Genomic DNA, 9,024 nt, shown 5'->3' on the forward strand with positions numbered 1-9,024 from the left:
TATTTTTCGGTTATTTATTTAGTCTAAGACCTGTAACTTGCTCTATCTTTTTTGTTGCAGCTAATTTTTCAGGTGCATGACCAGTAGACATACTCGGAGAAACGCACAAGGAGAGTTAGTTACATTTAGCGACCAGGAGCTAGCAAGGTTAGAAAGAACAAGCCGTCAACAATCAGGGCCGAACAACGCCATAATGGGCGACTACGGCAATCAAGAGCAACTCACTGCTCAGTTGCAACAGATGCAACAACAGATGCTTCAAATGCAGCAGACCATCCAAGCTCAGCAAGATGCTGATGAACAGGCTGCTCTCGCGCGGCAGGAACAACAGGCGCAGACTGCTTCAATCGGGCAGAGAAACCTTCCTTGCAACATCCCTACTACTCGTTCTGCCATAGTTCCTCCACCCTGCACCAGGCAGGACTTCGAGATCAAGCCTGCTTTGATCGGTCTAGTACAGAGAAAGGTGTTTTCTGGTCTCTTTAAAGAAATTCCAATGGAGCATATTTAGAGCTTCGAAAAAGTCTGCAGTTTCACTCGCGCGAATGGTGTTCCACCAGACTACAGTAGGTGCATGTTGTTCCCATTCTCTCTTGACGGAAAAGCTGCATGGTGGTTGAACTCTCTCCCTACCGGCTCTCTCACTTCATGGGAACATGTCCGATCAGCGTTCCTCAGCCATTTCTACTCTAAGGCGAGCACAACTGCATTGAGGAACAAGATCACCTCCTTCGGACAGCTCACTGATGAGCCTTTCTGCGACACATGAGAGCGCTTCAATGAGTATCGCAGAGAATGTCCTCACCATGGATTTGATGATGACTACCTCTTGGGAATTTTCTATGATGGAGTTGACTGGGAATTTCAGACTGCTATGAACTCTGCCAGCAATGGAGACTTCATGACTCAGACCACTGATGGAGCGTTTGAGCTGATTGAGAACATGGCTGCTACCTCAGCCAATAAGAACGAGGAGAGTGATTGCTCCAAGAAAGGGAACAGTTCTGACACCCAGAAGATAGATGAGCTGACTGCCAAGGTTGATCAGCTACTGAAAAACAACCAAGGGCACGTCTTAAGCATGGAGCAAGCTACGGTTGGGCATATTCAGAATCAGAACCAGCGACAACCACAGAGCAATCAGCAAGCTGTTCCAACTACCGGGAACAGTCAACCAGATGAGTTGAAGGGTCTGAGTATGATGATGCAACAACTGTTGCAGGGTATGCAGATTCATGGTAAGGCATTGAATCAGGTTTCTACAGACATCAACACCAGGATGGATAACATGTCACCGAGCTGAATACAAAGTATGATACTGTGAGCAACCATATAAAGAGGATTGATGTTCAGCTTGCTCAAACAGCTGAGAGTGTTAAGAGGCAGCAAGGTATGCTTCCTGGAAGAGTGCGATGAATCCTAGGGTTGAGCACTGTAATGCAACAAAGCTGAGATGTGAGAAAGTTGGGAAAAAGAACCAGAGAAACTGTTTGCTGAGACTGCTCTAGGCGCAGAAGAGAGAACAGAGCAGTCTGCTAGCTCTTAAGCGACTGCTCCTGGCGAACCTGCTGAGACTCCACCAGTGCGAGTCTGTGTTCCTAAGGTTCCCTATCCAATTCCACCTAAACATCTGATGGATCCTATTAGTGCAGAGCAGCTGGCTGGGTTTAGGAAGTTGGTGAGAAGGCTTCCTCAAAGTATCTCATTTGAACATGCTTGGGAGATTCGGCCATTGCTTATGTTCTTCAAAAATTGCAGAGAATCTCAGGAGGATATCAAGGCACTCTTTACTGAAGCACTGACACCATCGCTGAAGGTACTGCCTAAGGTTGATGACCCTGGAAAGTTTGTTTTTCCTTGTTCCATTGCTGGAGTGGAATTCAAGGAAGCTCTTTGTGATTCTGGGTCTAGTGTGAACCTTGTCTCAAAAGCAATTGTAGACGAGTTGGGCATTGTTGATGTTGAGCCTTCTCAGGTGACTCTGGCTTTTGCAAACTCTTCCATGGCAGTCCCTTATGGCACAATTCGCAACCTTCCTGTCCAAGTTGGGAACTGTATTCTCTATACCGAATTTCAGGTTGTTGAGATGAGCAAGGATCATGAGATGCCTTTAATCTTTGGAAGGTCATTTATGGCTACAGTAGGAGCAGTCGTCGACATGCCTAATAAGAGAGTCTCCTTCTCCAACATCAACAAGAAGGTTTTCTACAAGAATGTCTCAACCAGATCACAAATCCGATACGCCTCCTGCATCTCAGTTGTTAGAGGAGAACAGCTGGAAATTGTTCATAAGAAGGAACTTGGTAAAAAGGGTGAGATCAAAGAAGTCCTGGATGGAGATCCTCACACTGATACCAAGAAACTCAGTGGGAATGCAAGGGTGAAAGAAAAAATCCAAAAGAAAAGGGTCAAGGACGATCCTACAATGACTTTGATACCGCGGAAGTGTGATGAGAAATCCATGAGGTAAAGTGCAAGGGTACCTCTAAACTTTCTCTAAAGTTCGAGTAATTCTCACACATGAGCTGAAAGAGAAATAAGAAGCTGCTGAGAAGGGGTTCCTAAGCAGAGTTCTAAAGTTGAACATGTCTGATTGTGGAGCTTGTTTTGGAACAAGCCCTCATGATCAACCCCCTCATGATCAACCCGACTGATCCCTGTCACCAAGTCAAGCTAGTGACTTAAACCAAGCGCTTGGTAGGAGGCAACCCACTGGTAAGTGTAAATATAACCTGGTTTTGTTTTTGTTTGCTTATTTTTCGTTTTAGTTTATTGAGTCTCAGGTCAAAAAGCAAAAAAATCCGAGATACTTCAAAAATTCTAGGTGGCAGCAACGGAACAACCTGCCCTCTGAAAAGAGCGGCTGTTCCAGGCGACCATCTGACGATAGAACACCCATAATTTTCATGGAGCACCCACTCCACTCAGGTAAGTATCTCAACCAAAAAAAATGTTTATTCTTGTTTTCACCTTCTTTCTGATTTATTTTCACACCAGAGATGGTGTGAAGTAAGTCTGGGGGAGGGTTTTTGTCGTTTACTAACTTGTTTTTTTTCTTTTGTTTTTCTTTGGAGTCAGTTTGAGTCAGTTTTTATGATCGAGTCAGTCAAAACTTTGTGGGAATTAGGACCTTATTCTGTGTTGATCACTGACAACCTCGTGCTTTAGTTATCTTATTCAGTGACCTTAGCAGTGGCGAAAGACACACATGTGGACCTGGAACACCCTGACATTATCTCATTTGGTTCTCCAGAAGATTTTGGCTTGTCGAGGTTACACTAGAAAGACGTAGGTTCATTTAACTTGAACCTAATCTTGACTGCAATTCTTCTTATTATGGCATTAGATCAGGGAAACGAGAATACACTCAGGACTTCTTATTCTTTTTATCCATCTTGCTGATCCTGAGTGGCTAGCTCATGTTTAGCTAGTTCCCACCATGCACCTTAGCCTTTATTCCACCTTCATGTATTTGTTTTTCAGTTTCATATGTGGAGATATGTGTAAAAAAGTAGGAGAGGAAAGGATCAACGCCGCCTCTTACGCGTTACTGCTGCAGAAATTCAGTCAGAAAGGAGAACAAGCAGATTAAGGGGGCAACCGCTCCATAACCAATGAACTGCGCAAGAGCAGAGGTGGAAAACCAGAATGGTTGCAAAATCAGAACCACCAGTTGCACTTAGAACCATCATGTATTACCTCCTTCTTCGTCACATCACCATATCAGTCTTCAAAAAAAAATAAAAATAATAATAAGGTGATGGAGAAGGGGAAGAAAGAAAAGAAACATGGAGCCACTGGGAAAGTCGAGCGAGAAGTTGGTACCAAGTGTTCAAGACTATGCAGAGGAAAGTGGGAAGCAGAACAATCAATCGCCTGTTCCATCATCAGAACAATCGCACCAGATATAGCAAAAACGAGTAGAGGCTGTGGACATCAATGGATCTATCCTCTCTTGCCATTTTGTGCGATATCTTGCATCCTCTACAATGAAATGGTAGCCCCTAAACATTCTTAACTCCACCATTAAATAGCTTGTTCCACACCTAGACCGTCTACCCTGAATAGTGCCTGTGATGAGAAGCTCATGCTACTCTTAATTGAATGTAAGGAGCTTTGTCTGGAAAATGTAGCTTTTGCAGGTTTGAGATGTAGAGTATGGAGCCGATCTTGAACAGCAGTCAGTGGGGTTTTGGTAAGGGTGTGTTGTCCTAGTTTTACTACTTGTATGGTTCAGATATTCGTGGTTAAAGTATGGTTGCTGAGAATAGGATAGTTCCCACACTTTCAAACTTTTCTCCAAGTTCTTGATACTTGACATTGTTTGAGGACAAACAAGGATCTAAGTCTGGGGGAATTGATATATGGTGTTTTTGACATCATTGTATATATGTTTTCTAATTGGTTTTCAAGTTTTTATCGAGTCTTCCTAGTCCTTTTCGAGTCATTACAGGTCTGAAGTTGGCTTTGAGGGAAGATAGGCCACTTGGAGCAAAGACGCAGAAAACAGTGCAATTTGGTGATTTTCACGCAGAATAGTCGAGCGGAGCAACCCGATGCCTGTTCCAGCGGCAGATATTTTTAAGGAATTTTCCAAATATTTCGGGATTTTACCTAGGGCTTCCCCCTTTTTTTCCCAGCCGCATGTGGCTTCTATATAACTTCTTTTTCTGTTTTTCGATATTTGGCTACGCTAGTTTTTACACAAGAAACCATTGGAGACTTTTGTACTTGAAGATTTGCTACCTTGAAAGGGAGAAGGCTTCATCTCTCTCACCTTGAGAAGATTACTGAACCCTATCTTATTTATATATTGAGTCAACATGTTTTCTTCATATATTGTCTCCGTGATTTCTCTGTTCATGGCTGAGTAGTCGTTTGTTAGGTTTATGGTGTTAGGGATCATGGATCAATGAGTTAGACACAAATAGGATTATTATTCTTTGATATCTCTATCTACTGCAAATCTTAATGCTTGTATTAAACTGGTCATTTATCATCTGATCATATGTTTAATCTAATCATCAAAAGTGTTTTAGGTTGCTAGAAAAAGCATAGATAGGCGATTTGTCCTTAGCCAACGAAAGCTGATGCTAAGGCAAATCGTGAACCAATTGAATTTGAACTTAATGCTTGTCATCATTCTCTGATCCAAACGACAGTTTAGGCATTAGAATTGCTTGATAAATTGGTAGACACTATGACAGTGGGTTTATCTATTCTTGTTGTTCAAGTTCTAGATTGGCACTTTTTGCCTTCCTGAATAGTTGTGTAGCTCATGATCCTAGGTATCCCGATGAATCACCCTGAACCTAGCTCTCTTAATCATCTGAAAACCTTTAATTATTCTTGTTACTTGGTTGTCACGAAACCTTCAAATCTTAAAACCCCCATATTGTTTTAGCTTCATATTGATCCTATAGAAATAAAGTGTAATCGTTGGTCTCTGTGGATTCGATCCTAAAGTGCTACATAGACATACCATTCGATAGTAGTAGTGTGCACATTATGTTAATTGGTGTGCGTATACACGTAATATCATCACCTCGGTTACGATCCGAGCGACAGAACCGTCAACCCCAAACCTGAAAAAAACAAAGAAAAAAGTATTTAAATTATTTATTTTTGTTCTAAGATAATTGCACAATAAAAATGTAACGTACTACAAAGTTCCGTCCGGTCAGTCGGGGTCTAAGACTGGTAAACCTTCTCTGCCTGGCTGATCGAGAATGTCCTCGATGGTGTACATTGCATAAGGAGCACTCGGCGGCACCGACAAATTGGGATGAATCCTGGCCGCCATCGGAGGAGGTGCCTCTTCTGGAACATGATCATGATGCGCGGGTGGAGCATCAAACCGAGGAACCGGTGGCGGAACATACAGAGGAACCGGTGGTGCACCAAAAGGAGGCGACTGAGAGACTCTCTGAGAAGACTGAGAGTCGGGGACAGTCTCTGGAAAAGAAGAACCGGGAGCTGAAGAAGATGATGCGCATGTACGACTATCAGGCTCACCAAACATCTCTCTGTAATGCGGTGTAAGCTTGTTCTTTTGAACCATCTGGAAAAAAAAAAATTTAATTGTCATTATCAACCATATAAAACATATAAATAGTTTATTAATTAACATTTAAAAATCATCATCTTGTATTATCAACAAATTCCATAAACCTATCTACAAATTCCATAAACCTATCTACAACTAACCACCTAATCAACACTAATTACCCTAAACTAACCACCTATGCTAAATTAGAGAGCAAGTAGAGAGGAGTACCTTGCTATCAGGAAGAGAGTAAATGACTACGAAATGAGAAGTGATTTGGTTTGGGTATATATAGAGACTTATATTTCATCGTAAAATCCTCGTAAATTTACGAGGAATTAGCGAGGCCAGCGTTTTCTTTTTTATGTTTCGTCGTAAAGCCCACGTAAATTTACGAGGAATTAGCAAGGCCCGTGTTTTTCTTTATGAGGTCTTTACGAGGAAATACCAAAGCCCGTGTTTTTTTTACGACAATTTTACGAGTAAGATATGTAAATCCTTATAAGCCAAAACCCCAAACCCCAAGTCCATGTTATTAACTTTTGTCGTAAAATTGTCATTAATTAGCGAGGAAATAACAAGGTCCGTGTTTTTGTTACAAGGAAATAACAAGGCCCGCGTTTTCTTTTTACGAGTATTTTATGACGAAGTGTTTTTCAATTTACAAAAAAAAACTGAAGGAAGACACCGGCACCAGAACAGTCGTTATCAATTCCAAATAGCATTTGAAATTGATCAGAACTGTTCTGGTGACGGTGCACTCCCTTCAGGTTTTTTTAAACTATTGATTAGTTTTTTTGTGCAAGTTTAGAATGGGAGGGGTGTGCTTATTTATAGAAGTAGTTGTCATTGTAAAATCCTTGTTAATTCACGAGGAAATAACAAGGCCCGTGTTTTTGTTACGAGGAAATAACAAGGCCCACGTTTTATTTTTACTATTACTGTAGGACGAAATTGTTTTCAATTTTGTCGTAAAGTCCTCGTTAGTTTACGAGGAAATAACAGGCCCCGTGTTTTATTTTTACGATATTTTACGACGAAGTTATTTTTAATTTTGTCGTAAAGTCCTCGTTAGTTTACGAGGAAATAACAAGGCCGGTGTTTTTTTACGAATGTTTTACGAGGAAGATATGCAAATCCCTATAACCCGAAACCTCAAACCCCAAGTTCCTTAAACTTCATCACTCAATTTCTTCTTTCTAAACCCCAAACCCCCAATTGCCTTACACAAAATCAAATTATATATTTGAATTTTCATGATTAAACAAACTAAACACATGCATTAAGTCTGAAAGTAAATCATATTAAAGAAAATTACATCATCATTCGGATACATCATTGACATTCTCATCATCACTAGACACATCATCATTTTCATTAAACTCGTCTTCAATAGCTTCGTCTGTCGTATCGCCGGGAAGATCTTCGTACTCACAATTATGCAGATCAATAAGAAGGATGTCATCTATTTGTTGTTCAGGTTCCTCGACTTCATTGATGTGTTCTTCTTGCAAATGGTTGTTCTTCTCTACCGATTATTCGTCCACGAGGTGTAACTTTGATAATGGCAAACCAATTGATTCCTGATTCTCTCATCCGAGGGTATGGAAGGAAACTGACTTGGTCTGCTTGCGAAGCTAATATGAAAGGATCAAATTTGTTGTACCTTCGTCCACCATGGACATCAAGTACACCGAATTTGTTCAATCAAACACCTCTGTTGACGATGGGGTCGTACCAGTCACATTTGAAAAAGACACATTTCAGCTTCAATAACCCTGGAAATTCCACTTCAGTAATCTCCTGCAAGATCCCGTAGAAATCTGTTTGGTCTTTCACACATATTCCATAATTACTTGTCGCCCGCTGTCTACCATACTCATATGTATGAAAAGTAAAGCCTCATGTGAAATACATCGGTGATGTGGTGACCTTTGCAGCTGGACCTTGTGTGGGAACCAAAATTCGCACTGTCGATTTCCATTTAAATTAGGAAAGTTAGGAAAACCCTAATTTCCCAGAGGTCCCGGATATCTGTTAAACCACACGCCAAGCAATCTGAACACGCAATTAAAGACGAAAAGAAATAAGAAATCGTAAAAGAGAACAAAAGGAGTTTTATTCCGAATCCACGTATGAGCGTTACAACAAGGTAGAAGCCTTGGCTACGAGAGCTGTCGGCGAGATTCCTAGTTCTAACAACCTAAGACTGCCAAACCTAGTTGAGTCGCAGCTCGAAATAACAAAAACGGAAAGTTGCCTAATTGCTCTAAGTGCTAAGTTTGCTCTCTAAAAAAGTCTCCCTCATGCCTCTCGCCTAGGACCCCTTATACACTGGCTCCAAGGTCGGTTTACGCTTTTCCTCTTCTCATTTATCTTCCCTTGCGAACCAAGCGTAAACCGACATGCGGTTTACGGGCTGTTGGTTAAGAAATCGTAAGTTGGGCCTCAAGTCATGTCTTAGGTCCCTTTGGGCCGTCTTCCGACTCGAAGCGTTTATTACGGCTTCTTTCGATAAAGAATGAACTTTCCGCGGTTTTTATGGTAAAGTTTGATTGATAACTTAGAAATGGCGGGGAACGTGAGATGGGTTTGCTACGGTATTCGGGAGATAGCATCGAAGGGTAGACGAGAATGCATGGACTGATGTCGTATCGATGTTTCGGAAGAGCTCGGTCGCTACGTAGCGACTGAGCCTTGGCTCGAGCCCGGTCACTATGTAGCGACCGAGCTTTGGCTCGAGCTCGGTCGCTATGTAGCGACCGAGCTTTTTGGCTCAAGCTCGGTCGCTACATAGCGACCGAACGGAACATGTGTTTGGTTTCTGCGTAGCGACCCTCTTCGAGCTCTTGTCCGATGACTCGTGTTTCTTCCGCAAAGCTTTTCGTAAAGAAGAATCTATTTCGAAGAAGTATTTGTCGAAGAAGGTTTCTACGTTTTCTTCTTCGGAGATTTTGACGTTAACATCGTTGCAATTG

The 9,024-nt window shown here is 41.7% G+C and overlaps 1 non-coding gene across 1 annotated transcript; it reads right to left on the minus strand.

Annotated features, from left to right (window-relative positions):
• Positions 1 to 706: 706 nt before the first annotated feature.
• Positions 707 to 813, minus strand: LOC125584818. The gene has a single exon (XR_007321725.1). It is a non-coding gene; the product is annotated as a small nucleolar RNA R71 (small nucleolar RNA).
• Positions 814 to 9,024: the final 8,211 nt, after the last annotated feature.

Source organism: Brassica napus, chromosome C3 (assembly GCF_020379485.1).
Source record: "Brassica napus cultivar Da-Ae chromosome C3, Da-Ae, whole genome shotgun sequence".
Lineage (NCBI taxonomy): Eukaryota > Viridiplantae > Streptophyta > Magnoliopsida > Brassicales > Brassicaceae > Brassica > Brassica napus.